Source organism: Anomaloglossus baeobatrachus, chromosome 5 (genome assembly GCF_048569485.1).
Source record: "Anomaloglossus baeobatrachus isolate aAnoBae1 chromosome 5, aAnoBae1.hap1, whole genome shotgun sequence".
In the NCBI taxonomy this organism is placed as follows: domain Eukaryota; kingdom Metazoa; phylum Chordata; class Amphibia; order Anura; family Aromobatidae; genus Anomaloglossus; species Anomaloglossus baeobatrachus.
This window is the reverse complement of record NC_134357.1, coordinates 599,271,788-599,286,705: the sequence shown is the minus strand read 5'-3', so window position 1 is coordinate 599,286,705 and position 14,918 is coordinate 599,271,788. Positions and strand designations below refer to the sequence as shown.

The 14,918-nt window shown below is 54.4% G+C and overlaps 1 protein-coding gene across 3 annotated transcripts in view; it reads left to right on the top strand.

Annotated features, from left to right (window-relative positions):
- Positions 1-14,918, top strand: part of LOC142312557 (actin-related protein 2/3 complex subunit 1A-like) — a 253,388-nt gene that overhangs the window by 78,624 nt on the left and 159,846 nt on the right. The window contains exon 1 of one of the 3 annotated variants that reach the window (XM_075351545.1): positions 9,202-9,254. The exons of the other annotated variants lie outside the window; for them this stretch is intronic. The gene's annotated coding sequence lies outside the window, so the exon portion shown is untranslated. Of the gene's footprint in view, positions 1-9,201; positions 9,255-14,918 lie in introns of those variants that run through there. 3 annotated transcript variants of the gene reach the window in all.

The following is a 14,918-nucleotide window of genomic DNA, read 5'->3' as shown; positions in this document are numbered from 1 at the left end:
TCCCCCACACTGCTCCTATTCCAGGCGTCTTCCCCCACATTGCTCCCATTCCAGGTGTCTTCCCCCACACTGCTCCCATTCCAGGCCTCTTCCCCCACACTGCTCCCATTCCAGGCGTCTTCCCCCACACTGCTCCCATTCCAGGCGTCTTCCCCCACACTGCTCCCATTCCAGGCGTCTTCCCCCACACTGCTCCCATTCCAGGCATCTTCCCTACACTGCTCCCATTCCAGGCATCTTCCCCCACACTGCTCCCATTCCAGGCATCTTCCCCCACACTGCTCCCATTCCAGGCGACTTCCCCTACACTGCTCCCATCCAGGCGTCTTCCCTACACTGCTCCCATTCCAGGCGTCTTCCCCCACACTGCTCCCATTCCAGGTGTCTTCCCTACACTGCTCCCATTCCAGGTGTCTTCCCTATACTGCTCCCATTCCAGGCATCTTCCCCCACACTGCTCCCATTCCAGGCATCTTCCCTACACTGCTCCCATTCCAGGCGTCTTCCCCCACACTGCTCCCATTCCAGGCGTCTTCCCCAACACTGCTCCCATTCAGGCGTCTTCCCCCACACTGCCCCAATTCCAGGCATCTTCCCTACACTGCTCCCATTTCAGGCATCTTCCCCCACACTGCTCCCATTCCAGGCATCTTCCCCCACACTGCTCCCATTCCAGGCGTCTTCCCCTACACTGCTCCCATCCAGGCGTCTTCCCTACACTGCTCCTATTCCAGGCGTCTTCCCCCACACTGCTCCCATTCCAGGCGTCTTCCTTACAGTGCTCCCATTCCAGGTGTCTTCCCTACACTGCTCCCATTCCAGGCGTCTTCCCTATACTGCTCCCATTCCAGGCGTCTTCCCCCACACTGCTCCCATTCCAGGCATCTTCCCTACACTGCTCCCATTCCAGGCATCTTCCCTACATTGCTCTCATTCCAGGCGTCTTCCCTACATTGCTCCTATTTGAGGCGTTTTCCCCCACATTGCTCCCATTCCAGGCGTCTTCCCCCACACTGCTCCCATTCCAGGCGTCTTCATTACATTGCTCCCATTCCAGGCGTCTTCCCCCACACTGCTCCCATTCCAGGCGTCTTCCCCCACACTGCTCCCATTCCAAGCGTCTTCCCCCACATTGCTCCCATTCCAGGCGTCTTCCCCCACATTGCTCCCATTCCAGGAGTCTTCCCCCACAATGCTCCCATTCCAGGCGTCTTCCCCCACACTACTCCCATTCCAGGCGTCTTCCCCCACACTGCTCCCATTCCAGGCGTCTTCCCCCACACTGCTACCATTCCAGGCATCTTCCCTACATTCCTCCCATTCCAGGCGTCTTCCCTACATTGCTCCTTATCCAGGCGTCTTCCCCCACACTGCTCCCATTCCAGGCATCTTCCCTACATTGCTCTCATTCTAGGCGTCTTCCCTACATTTCTCCTATTTGAGGCATCTTCCCCCACATTGCTCCCATTCCAGGCGTCTTCCCCCACACTGCTCCCATTCCAGGCGTCTTCACTACATTGCTCCCATTCCAGGCGTCTTCCCCCACACTGCTCCCATTCCAGGCGTCTTCCCCCACACTGCTCCCATTCCAGGCGTCTTCGCTACATTGCTCCCATTCCAGGCGTCTTCCCCCACACTGCTCCCATTCCAGGCATCTTCCTCCACACTGCTCCCAATCCAGGCGTCTTCCCCCACACTGCTCCCATTCCAGGTGTCTTACCCCACACTGCTCCCCTTCCAGGCGTCTTCCCTACACTGCTCCCATTCCAGGCATCTTCCCCCACACTGCTCCCATTCCAGGCATATTTCCTACACTGCTCCTATTCCAGGCGTCTTCCCCCACACTGCTCCCATTCCAGGCATCTTACCCTACACTGCTCCCATTCCAGGCGTCTTCCCCTACACTGCTCCCATCCAGGCGTCTTCCCTACATTGCTCCCATTCCAGGCGTCTTCCCCCACACTACTCCCATTCCAGGCGTCTTCCCCACATTGCTCCCATTCCATTTGTCTTCCCTACACTGCTCCCATTCCAGGCGTCTTCCCTATACTGCTCCCATTCCAGGCGTCATCCCCCATACTGCTCCCATTACAGGCGTCTTTCCCACATTGCTCCCATTCCAGGCGTCTTTCCCACATTGCTCCCATTCCAGGCGTCTTCCCTACACTGCTCCCATTCCAGGCGCGTCTTTCCTATACTGCTCCCATTCCAGGCGTCTTCCCCCACACTGCTCCCATTCCAGGCATCTTCCCTACACTGCTCCCATTCCAGGCATCTTCCCCCACACTGCTCCCATTCCAGGCGTCTTCCCCCACACTGCTCCCATTCCAGGCGTCTTCCCCCACACTGCTTCCATTCCAGGCGACTTCCCTCACACTGCTCCCATTCCAGGCGTCTTCCCTACATTGCTCCCATTCCAGGCGTTTTCCCCTACACTGCTCCCATTCCAGGCGTTTTCCCCCAAACTGCTCCCATTCCAGGCGTCTTCCCTACATTGCTCCTATTCCAGGCGTCTTACCCCACTCTGCTCCCATTCCAGGCGTCTTCCCCCACACTGCTCCCATTCCAGGCGTCTTCCTCCACATTGCTCCCATTCCAGGCGTCTTCCCCCACACTGCTCCTATTCCAGGCGTCTTCCCCCACATTGCTCCCATTCCAGGCCTCTTCCCCCACACTGCTCCCATTCCAGGCGTCTTCCCCCACACTGCTCCCATTCCAGGCGTCTTCCCCCACACTGCTCCCATTCCAGGCGTCTTCCCCCACACTGCTCCCATTCCAGGCATCTTCCCTACACTGCTCCCATTCCAGGCATCTTCCCCCACACTGCTCCCATTCCAGGCATCTTCCCCCACACTGCTCCCATTCCAGGCGACTTCCCCTACACTGCTCCCATCCAGGCGTCTTCCCTACACTGCTCCCATTCCAGGCGTCTTCCCCCACACTGCTCCCATTCCAGGCATCTTCCCTACACTGCTCCCATTCCAGGCGTCTTCCCTATACTGCTCCCATTCCAGGCATCTTCCCCAACACTGCTCCCATTCCAGGCATCTTCCCTACACTGCTCCCATTCCAGGCGTCTTCCCCCACACTGCTCCCACTCCAGGCGTCTTCCCCAACACTGCTCCCATTCAGGCGTCTTCCCCCACACTGCCCGAATTCCAGGCATCTTCCCTACACTGCTCCGATTTCAGGCATCTTCCCCCACACTGCTCCCATTCCAGGCATCTTCCCCCACACTGCTCCCATTCCAGGCGTCTTCCCCTACACTGTTCCCATCCAGGCGTCTTCCCTACACTGCTCCTATTCCAGGCGTCTTCCCCCACACTGCTCCCATTCCAGGCGTCTTCCTTACAGTGCTCCCATTCCAGGTGTCTTCCCTACACTGCTCCCATTCCAGGCGTCTTCCCTATACTGCTCCCATTACAGGCGTCTTCCCCCACACTGCTCCCATTCCAGGCATCTTCCCTACACTGCTCCCATTCCAGGCGTCTTCCCCCACACTGCTCCCATTCCAGGCGTCTTCCCCCACACTGCTCCCATTCCAGGCGTCTTCCCCCACACTGCTCCCATTCCAGGCGTCTTCCCCCACACTGCTCCCATTCCATGCGTCTTCCCCCACACTGCTCCCATTCCAGGCGTCTTCCCCCACACTGCTCCCATTCCGGCATCTTTCCCCACACTGCTCCCATTCCAGGCGTCATCCCCCACACTGCTCCCATTCCAGGCATCTTTTCCACATTGCTCCCATTCCAGGCGTCTTCCCTACACTGCTCCCATTCCAGGCGTCTTTCCTATACTGCTCCCATTCCAGGCGTCTTCCCCCACACTGCTCCCATTCCAGGCATCTTCCCTACACTGCTCCCATTCCAGGCATCTTCCCCCACACTGCTCCCATTCCAGGCGTCTTCCTCCACACTTCTCCCATTCCAGGCGTCTTCCCCCACACTGCTTCCATTCCAGGCGACTTCCCTCACACTGCTCCCATTCCAGGCGTCTTCCCTACATTGCTCCCATTCCAGGCGTTTTCCCCTACACTGCTCCCATTCCAGGCGTCTTCCCCTACACTGCTTCCATCCAGGCGTCTTCCCTACACTGCTCCCATTCCAGGCGTCTTCCCCCACACTGCTCCCATTCCAGGCGTCTTCCCCACATTGCTCCTATTCCAGGTGTCTTCCCTACACTGCTCCCATTCCAGGAGTCTTCCCCCACACTGCTCCCATTCCAGGCGTCTTCCCCTACACTGCTCCCATCCAGGCGTCTTCCCTACACTGCTCCCATTCCAGGCGTCTTCCCCCACACTGCTCCCATTCCAGGCGTCTTCCCCACATTGCTCCCATTCCAGGCGTCTTCCCTACAGTGCTCCCATTCCAGGCGTCTTCCCCCACACTGCTCCCATTCCAAGCATCTTCCCTACACTTCTCCCATTCCAGGCATCTTCCCCCACACTGCTCCCATTCCAGGCGTCTTCCCCCACACTGCTTTCATTCCAGGCGTCTTCCCCCACACTGCTCCCATTCCAGGCGTCTTCCCTACACTGCTCCCATTCCAGGCGTCTTCCCCTACACTGCTCCCATTCCAGGCGTCTTCTCTACACTGCTCCCATTCCAGGCGTCTTCCCCTACACTGCTCCTATTCCAGGCGTCTTCCCCTACACTGCTCCCATTCCCGGCGTCTTCCCTACACTGCTCCTTTTCCAGGCGTGTTCCCCTACACTGCTCCCATCCAGGCATCTTCCCTACACTGCTCCCATTCCAGGCATCTTCCCCACACTGCTCCTATTCCAGGCGTCTTCCCCCACACTGCTCCTATTCCAGGCGTCTTCCCCTACACTGCTCCCATTCCAGGCGTCTACCCCTACACTGCTCCCATTCCAGGCGTCTTCCCCTACACTGCTCCCATTCCAGGCGTCTTCCCCTACACTGCTCCCATTCCAGGCGTCTTCCCTACACTGCTCCTATTCCAGGCGTCTTCCCCTACACTGCTCCCATTCCAGGCGTCTTCCCTACACTGCTCCTATTCCAGGCGTCTTCCCCTATACTGCTCCCATTCCATGCGTCTTCCCTACACTACTCCTATTCCAGGCATCTTCTCCTACACTGCTCCTATTCCGAGCGTCTTCCCCTACACTGCTCCCATCCAGGCGTCTTCCCCCACACTGCTCCCATTCCAGGCGTCTTCCCCCACACTGCTCCCATTCCAGGTGTCTTCCCCCACACTGCTCCCATTCCAGGCGTCCTCCCCTACACTGCTCCCATTCCAGGCGTCTTCCCCCACACTGCTCCCATTCCATGTGTCTTCCCTACACTTCTCCCATTCCAGGCGTCTTCCCCCACACTGCTCCCATTCCAGGCGTCTTCCCCCACACTGCTCCCATTCCAGGCGTCTTCCCCCACACTGCTCCTATTCCAGTCATCCTCCCCTACACTGCTCCCATTCCAGGCATCTTCCCTACACTGCTCCCATTACAGGCGTCTTCCCCTACACTGCTCCCATTCCAGGCGTTTTCCCTACACTGCTCCTATTCCAGGCGTCTTCCCCTACACTGCTCCCATTCCAGGCGTCTTCCCTACACTGCTCCCATTCCAGGCGTCTTCCCCTATACTGCTCCCATTCCAGGCGTCATCCCCCACACTGCTCCCATTCCAGGCGTTTTCCCCTACACTGCTCCCATTCCAGGCGTTTTCCCCTACACTGCTCCCATTCCAGGCGTCTTCCCTACACTACTCCTATTCCAGGCGTCTTCCCTACACTGCTCCCATTCCAGGCGTCTTCACTACACTGCTCCTATTCCAGGCGTCTTCCCCACACTGCTCCCATTCCAGGCGTCTTCCCCACACTGCTCCCATTCCAGGCATCTTCCCCACACTGCTCCCATTCCAGGCGTCTTCCCCACACTGCTCCCATTCCAGGCATCTTCCCCACACTACTCCTATTCCAGGCGTCTTCCCTACACTGCTCCCATTCCAGGCGTCTTCCCAACACTACTCCTATTCCAGGCGTCTTCCCTACACTGCTCCCATTCCAGGCATCTTCCCTACACTGCTCCCATTCCAGGCGTCTTCACTACACTGCTCCTATTCCAGGCGTCTTCCCCACACTGCTCCCATTCCAGGCGTCTTCCCCACACTGCTCCCATTCCAGGCATCTTCCCCACACTGCTCCCATTCCAGGCGTCTTCCCCAACACTGCTCACATTCCAAGCGTCTTCCCCACACTGCTCCCATTCCAGGCGTCTTCCCCACACTGCTCCCATTCCAGGCGTCTTCCCCACACTGCACCCCTTCCAGACGTCTTCCCCACACTGCTCCCATTCCAGGCGTCTTCCCTACACTGCTCCCATTCCAGGCGTCTTCCCCACACTGCTCCCATTCCAGGCGTCTTCCCCCACACTGCTCCTATTCCAGGCATCTTCCCCTACACTGCTCCCATTCCATGCGTCTTCCCCCACACTGCTCCTATTCCAGGCGTCTTCCCCTACACTGCTCCCATCCAGGCGTCTTCCCCCACACTGCTCCCATTCTAGGCATCTTCCCCTACACTGCTCCCATCCAGGCGTCTTCCCCCACACTGCTCCTATTCCAGGCATCTTCCCCTACACTGCTCCCATCCAGGCGTCTTCCCCCACACTGCTCCCATTCCAGGCGTTTTCCCCTACACTGCTCCCATTCCAGGCGTCTTCCCTACACTACTCCTATTCCAGGCGTCTTCCCCTACACTGCTCCCATTCCAGGCATCTTCCCTACACTGCTCCCATTCCAGGCGTCTTCACTACACTGCTCCTATTCCAGGCGTCTTCCCCACACTGCTCCCATTCCAGGCGTCTTCCCCACACTGCTCCCATTCCAGGCATCTTCCCCACACTGCTCCCATTCCAGGCGTCTTCCCCAACACTGCTCACATTCCAAGCGTCTTCCCCACATTGCTCCCATTCCAGGCGTCTTCCCCACACTGCTCCCATTCCAGGCGTCTTCCCCACACTGCACCCCTTCCAGACGTCTTCCCCACACTGCTCCCATTCCAGGCGTCTTCCCTACACTGCTCCCATTCCAGGCGTCTTCCCCACACTGCTCCCATTCCAGGCGTCTTCCCCACACTGCTCCCATTCCAGGCGTCTTCCCCCACACTGCTCCTATTCCAGGCATCTTCCCCTACACTGCTCCCATTCCATGCGTCTTCCCCCACACTGCTCCTATTCCAGGCGTCTTCCCCTACACTGCTCCTATCCAGGCGTCTTCCCCCACTCTGCTCCCATTCTAGGCATCTTCCCCTACACTGCTCCCATCCAGGCGTCTTCCCCCACACTGCTCCTATTCCAGGCATCTTCCCCTACACTGCTCCCATTCCAGGCATCTTCCCCCACACTGCTCCCATACCAGGCGTCTTCTCCCACACTGCTCCCATTCTAGGCATCTTCCCCTACACTGCTCCCATCCAGGCATCTTCCCCCACACTGCTCCCATTCTAGGCATCTTCCCCCTACACTGCTCCCATTCCAGGCGTCTTCCCCTACACTGCTCCCATCCAGGCGTCTTCCCCCACACTTCTCCCATTCTAGGCATCTTCCCCTACACTGCTCCCATCCAGGCGTCTTCCCCCACATTGCTCCCATTCCAGGCATCTTCCCCTACACTGCTCCCATCCAGGCGTCTTCCCCCACACTGCTCCCATTCCAGGCGTCTTCCCCCACACTGCTCCCATTCTAGGCGTCTTCCCCCACATTGCTCCTATTCCAGGCATCTTCCCCTACACTGCTCCCATTCCAGGCGTCTTCCCCCACACTGCTCCCATTCTAGGCGTCTTCCCCCACACTGCTCCCATTCCAGGCATCTTCCCCCACACTGCTCCCATTCCAGGCATCTTCCCCCACACTGCTCCCATTCCAGGCGTCTTCCCCCACACTGTTCCCATCCAGGCGTCTTCCCCCACACTGCTCCCATTCCAGGCATCTTCCCCCACACTGCTCCCATTCCAGGCATCTTCCCCCACATTGCTCCCATTCCAGGCATCTTCCCCTACACTGCTCCCATCCAGGCGTCTTCCCCCACACTGCTCCCATTCCAGGCGTCTTCCCCCACACTGCTCCCATTCTAGGCGTCTTCCCCCACATTGCTCCTATTCCAGGCATCTTCCCCTACACTGCTCCCATTCCAGGCGTCTTCCCCCACACTGCTCCCATTCTAGGCGTCTTTCCCCACACTGCTCCCATTCCAGGCATCTTCCCCCACACTGCTCCCATTCCAGGCATCTTCCCCCACACTGCTCCCATTCCAGGCGTCTTCCCCCACACTGCTCCCATTCCAGGCGTCTTCCCCCACACTGCTCCCATTCCATGCATCTTCCCCCACACTGCTTCCATTCCAGGCATCTTCCCTACACTGCTCCCATTCCAGGCGTCTTCCCCCACACTGCTCCCATTCCAGGCGTCTTCCCCTACATTGCTCCCATTCCAAGCGTCTTCCTCCACACTGCTCCCCTTACAGGCGTCTTCCCCCACACTGCTCCCATTCCAGGCGTCTTCCCCTACATTGCTCCCATTCCAAGCGTCTTCCCCACACTGCTCCCATTCCAGGCGTCTTCCCCCACACTGCTCCCATTCCAGGCATCTTCCCTACACTGCTCCCATTCCAGGCGTCTTCCCCCACACTGCTCACATTCCAGGCATCTTCCCCCACACTGCTCCCATTCCAGGCGTCTTCCCCCACACTGCTCCCATTCCAGGCGTCTTCCCTACACTGCTCCCATTCCAGGTGTATTCCTTACATTGCTCCCCCTCCGGGCGTCTCCCCCGCGCTGCTCCCCTTCCGGGCGTCTCCCCCGCGCTGCTCCCTTTCCGGGCGTCTCCCCCGCGCTGCTCCCCTTCCGGGCGTCTTCCCCGCGCTGCTCCCCTTCCGGGTGAAATGCTAGAGTTTCCCATTGACTTCCATTACATACTGGGGTACATGAGGCGAGCACCCCAGCATTTTAGTGGTCACTTCTAGCTGTGCAGCGCTGAGAGACAGAGGAAGGGGGTCCTACAAAGCACTGACTCCGGGGGCTGAATACTAACGCACGCACAATTCTCACATTTACATGTATATGTGCACTCAGTCATATACATTTAGGTGTGTGGCTGCAATGTGAAAAATGTGGAAATGTTCCGGGGGTATGAATACTTTCACAAGGCAGTGTGCGGCGCTCCTCCCTCCTCCTCTTCCCTGAGCCTGAAACCACCCAGATCACCGGAGACACCGCCGCACGCTGCCTCGTATCCGCAGGTGAGTCCGGTATCCTGCAGAGTATTACACCACTGACCTCTGCAGAGCATCGCTCCTCCACCTCCTGACACATACATAGTGATATATCCTGCAGAGTATTACACCACTGACCTCTCTGCAGAGCATCGCTCCTCCACCTCCTGACACATACATAGTGATATATCCTGCAGAGTATTACACCACTGACCTCTCTGCAGAGCATCGCTCCTCCACCTCCTGACACATACATAGTGATATATCCTGCAGATTATTACACCACTGACCTCTCTGCAGAGCATCGCTCCTCCACCTCCTGACACATACATAGTGATATATCCTGCAGAGTATTACACCACTGACCTCTGCAGAGCATCGCTCCTCCACCTCCTGACACATACATAGTGATATATTGTGCAGAGTATTACACCCCTGACCTCTCTGCAGAGCATCGCTCCTCCACCTCCTGACACATACATAGTGATATATTCTGCAGAGTATTACACCCCTGACCTCTCTGCAGAGCATCGCTCCTCCACCTCCTGACACATACATAGTGATATATCCTGCAGAGTATTACACCACTGACCTCTCTGCAGAGCATCGCTCCTCCACCTCCTGACACATACATAGTGATATATCCTGCAGACTATTACACCACTGACCTCTCTGCAGAGCATCACTCCTCCACCTCCTGACACATACAAAGTGATATATCCTGCAGATTATTACACCCCTGACCTCTGCAGAGCATCGCTCCTCCACCTCCTGACACATACATAGTGATATATCCTGCAGAGTATTACACCACTGACCTCTGCAGAGCATCGCTCCTCCACCTCCTGACACATACATAGTGATATATCCTGCAGATTATTACACCTCTGACCTCTGCAGAGCATCGCTCCTCCACCTCCTGACAGATACATAGTGATATATCCTGCAGATTATTACACCACTGACCTCTCTGCAGACTATCGCTCCTCCACCTCCTGACAGATACATAGTGATATATCCTGCAGAGTATTACACCACTGACCTCTCTGCAGAGCATCACTCCTCCACCTCCTGACAGATACATAGTGATTTATCCTACAGATTATTACACCACTGACCTCTCTGCAGACTATCGCTCCTCCACCTCCTGACAGATACATAGTGATATATCCTGCAGACTATTACACCACTGACCTCTCTGCAGACTATCGCTCCTCCACCTCCTTACACATACATAGTGATATATCCTGCAGAGTATTACACCGCTGACCTCTGCAGAGCATCGCTCCTCCACCTCCTGACACATACATAGTGATCTATCCTGCAGATTATTACACCACTGACCTCTCTGCAGACTATCGCTCCTCCACCTCCTGACACATACATAGTGATATATCCTGCAGAGTATTACACCACTGACCTCTCTGCAGAGCATCGCTCCTCCACCTCCTGACAGATACATAGTGATATATTCTGCAGAGTATTACACCACTGACCTCTCTGCAGAGCATCGCTCCTCCACCTCCTGACACATACATAGTGATATATCCTGCAGATTATTACACCACTGACCTCTCTGCAGACTATCGCTCCTCCACCTCCTGATAGATACATAGTGATATATCCTGCAGAGTATTACACCACTGACCTCTCTGCAGAGCATCACTCCTCCACCTCCTGACAGATACATAGTGATATATCCTGCAGATTATTACACCACTGACCTCTCTGCAGACTATCGCTCCTCCACCTCCTGACAGATACATAGTGATATATCCTGCAGATTATTACACCACTGACCTCTCTGCAGAGCATCGCTCCTCCACCTCCTGACAGATACATAGTGATCTATCCTACAGATTATTACACCACTGACCTCTCTGCAGACTATCGCTCCTCCACCTCCTGACAGATACATAGTGATATATCCTGCAGATTATTACACCACTGACCTCTCTGCAGAGCATCGCTCCTCCACCTCCTGACAGATACATAGTGATATATGCTGCAGAGTATTACACCACTGACCTCTCTGCAGAGTATTACTCCTCCACCTCCTGACAGATACATAGTGATATATCCTGCAGATTATTACACCACTGACCTCTCTGCAGAGCATCGCTCCTCCACCTCCTGACACATACATAGTGATATATCCTGCAGATTATTACACCACTGACCTCTCTGCAGACTATCGCTCCTCCACCTCCTGACACATACATAGTGATATATCCTGCAGATTATTACACCACTGACCTCTCTGCAGAGTATCACTCCTCCACCTCCTGACAGATACATAGTGATATATCCTGCAGATTATTACACCACTGACCTCTCTGCAGACTATCGCTCCTCCACCTCCTGACACATACATAGTGATATATCCTGCAGATTATTACACCACTGACCTCTCTGCAGAGCATCGCTCCTCCACCTCCTGACAGATACATAGTGATATATCCTGCAGATTATTACACCACTGACCTCTCTGCAGACTATCGCTCCTCCACCTCCTGACACATACATAGTGATATATCCTGCAGATTATTACACCACTGACCTCTCTGCAGAGCATCGCTCCTCCACCTCCTGACAGATACATAGTGATATATTCTGCAGACTATTACACCACTGACCTCTCTGCAGAGCATCACTCCTCCACCTCCTGACACATACATAGTGATATATCCTGCAGATTATTACACCACTGACCTCTCTGCAGAGCATCGCTCCTCCACCTCCTGACAGATACATAGTGATATATCCTGCAGATTATTACACCACTGACCTCTCTGCAGAGCATCACTCCTCCACCTCCTGAGACATACATAGTGATCTATCCTGCAGATTATTACACCACTGACCTCTCTGCAGACTATCGCTCCTCCACCTCCTGACACATACATAGTGATATATCCTGCAGATTATTACACCACTGACCTCTCTGCAGAGCATCACTCCTCCACCTCCTGACACATACATAGTGAAATATCCTGCAGATTATTACACCACTGACCTCTCTGCAGAGCATCGCTCCTCCACCTCCTGACAGATACATAGTGATATATCCTGCAGATTATTACACCACTGACCTCTCTGCAGAGCATCGCTCCTCCACCTCCTGACAGATACATAGTGATATATCCTGCAGATTATTACACCACTGACCTCTCTGCAGAGCATCGCTCCTCCACCTCCTGACACATACATAGTGATATATCCTGCAGATTATTACACCACTGACCTCTCTGCAGACTATCGCTCCTCCATCTCCTGACACATACATAGTGATATATCCTGCAGATTATTACACCACTGACCTCTCTGCAGAGCATCGCTCCTCCACCTCCTGACACATACATAGTGATATATCCTGCAGAGTATTACACCACTGACCTCTCTGCAGAGCATCGCTCCTCCACCTCCTGACAGATACATAGTGATATATCCTGCAGAGTATTACACCACTGACCTCTCTGCAGAGCATCGCTCCTTCACCTCCTGACAGATACATAGTGATATATCCTGCAGATTATTACACCCCTGACCTCTCTGCAGAGCATCGCTCCTCCACCTCCTGACAGATACATAGTGATATATCCTGCAGATTATTACACCACTGACCTCTCTGCAGACTATCGCTCCTCCACCTCCTGACACATACATAGTGATATATCCTGCAGATTATTACACCACTGACCTCTCTGCAGAGCATCGTTCCTCCACCTCCTGACACATACATAGTGATATATCCTGCAGAGTATTACACCACTGACCTCTCTGCAGAGCATCGCTCCTCCACCTCCTGACAGATACATAGTGATATATCCTGCAGAGTATTACACCACTGACCTCTCTGCAGAGCATCGCTCCTCCACCTCCTGACAGATACATAGTGATATATCCTGAAGATTATTACACCACTGACCTCTCTGCAGAGCATTGCTCCTCCACCTCCTGACAGATACATAGGGATATATCCTGCAGATTATTACACCACTGACCTCTCTGCAGAGCATTGCTCCTCCACCTCCTGACAGATACATAGTGATATATCCTGCAGATTATTACACCACTGACCTCTCTGCAGAGCATCGCTCCTCCACCTCCTGACAGATACATAGTGATATATCCTGCAGAGTATTACACTTCTGACCTCTCTGCAGAGCATCGCTCCTCCAGCTCCTGACACATACATAGTGATATATCCTGCAGATTATTACACCACTGACCTCTCTGCAGAGCATCGCTCCTCCTCCTGACAGATACATAGTGATATATCCTGCAGATTATTACACCACTGACCTCTCTGCAGAGCATCGCTCCTCCACCTCCTGACAGATACATAGTGATATATCCTGCAGAGTATTACACCACTGACCTCTCTGCAGAGCATCGCTCCTCCCCCTCCTGACAGATACATAGTGATATATCCTGCAGATTATTACACCACTGACCTCTCTGCAGAGCATTGCTCCTCCACCTCCTGACAGATACATAGTGATATATCCTGCAGATTATTACACCACTGACCTCTCTGCAGAGCATCGCTCCTCCACCTCCTGACACATACATGGTGACATATCCTGCAGAGTATCACACCACTGACCTCTCTGCAAAGCATCGCTCCTCCACCTCCTGACACATACATGGTGACATATCCTGCAGAGTATCACACCACTGACCTCTGCAGAGCATCGCTCCTCCACCTCCTGACACATACATAGTGACATATCCTGCAGAGTATTACACCCCTGACCTCTCTGCAGATCATCGCTCCTCCACCTCCTGACACATACATAGTGATATATCCTGCAGATTATTACACCACTGACCTTTCTGCAGAGCATCGCTCCTCCTCCTGACAGATACATAGTAATATATCCTGCAGAGTATTACACCACTGACCTCTCTGCAGAGCATCGCTCCTCCTCCTGACACATATATAGTGATATATCCTGCAGAGTATTACACCACTGACCTCTCTGCAGAGCATCGCTCCTCCTCCTGACAGATACATAGTGATATATCCTGCAGATTATTACACCACTGACCTCTCTGCAGAGCATCGCTCCTCCACCTCCTGACAGATACATAGTGATATATCCTGCAGAGTATTACACCTCTGACTTCTCTGCAGAGCATCGCTCCTCCACCTCCTGACAGATACATAGTGATATATCCTGCAGATTATTACCCCACTGACCTCTCTGCAGAGCATCGCTCCTCCACCTCCTGACACATACATACTGATATATTCTGCAGATTATTACACCTCTGACCTCTCTGCAGAGCATCCCTCCTCCTCCTCCTGACACATACATAGTGATATATCCTGCAGATTATTACCCCACTGACCTCTCTGCAGAGCATCGCTCCTCCACCTCCTGACAGATACATAGTTATATATCCTGCAGATTATTACACCACTGACCTCTCTGCAGAATATTGCACCATGCACATCTCTATCAGTGTATTATATTTGTAGATTATATGTGGGTGGGGCGTTTTCCCCCCGGGGGTCTCTACCTCTCTCTCTGTCTGTTCTGCATACACAGAAGTGTGTGGAGCCCCCGGGGCCTGATGTGCTGAGACTTGTAGGAGGCATCTCAGTAATGATAGCAATGCCCCCCCCTCCCCCCCCCCGATAACTCTGATGTTTCCTGTGTACGAGTGCGGGGCACAGGCTCC